This window comes from Lycium barbarum, chromosome 7 (genome assembly GCF_019175385.1).
Source record: "Lycium barbarum isolate Lr01 chromosome 7, ASM1917538v2, whole genome shotgun sequence".
Lineage (NCBI taxonomy): Eukaryota > Viridiplantae > Streptophyta > Magnoliopsida > Solanales > Solanaceae > Lycium > Lycium barbarum.
This window is the reverse complement of record NC_083343.1, coordinates 26,239,017-26,239,289: the sequence shown is the minus strand read 5'-3', so window position 1 is coordinate 26,239,289 and position 273 is coordinate 26,239,017. Positions and strand designations below refer to the sequence as shown.

General features: G+C 51.3%; 1 protein-coding gene across 2 annotated transcripts in view; it reads right to left on the bottom strand.

Moving 5' to 3' along the window:
* The window catches only part of LOC132603323 (peptide deformylase 1A, chloroplastic), a 16,163-nt gene that overhangs the window by 7,547 nt on the left and 8,343 nt on the right, over nt 1-273 (bottom strand). The gene's annotated exons all lie outside the window — the stretch shown is intronic.

The window sequence follows — 273 nt, the reverse complement described above, 5'->3', positions numbered from 1 at the left end:
TTCCCTTTAATACAACCTTTTCTGATCCCGCTGGAGGGGGAGACCCCATATTATAAGATGTCTCCAAGCAAGCGAAGGTTTTCGGGGTAATCACCGCGCGTCCTTCCCATGCTCCGTGACAACGGCGGTACCCCGAAACAAAGGGGCCAGTCTTCGTCGTGCCGGGGTATCTCGATCCGGATGCCACGAAAATTTAGGGAAGCCTTTTTCTTAAAAGACTTTGTGCGACCTGTGAGAAAGCGGACGACTTTAGGGCTTAAAGGAACACCTTTC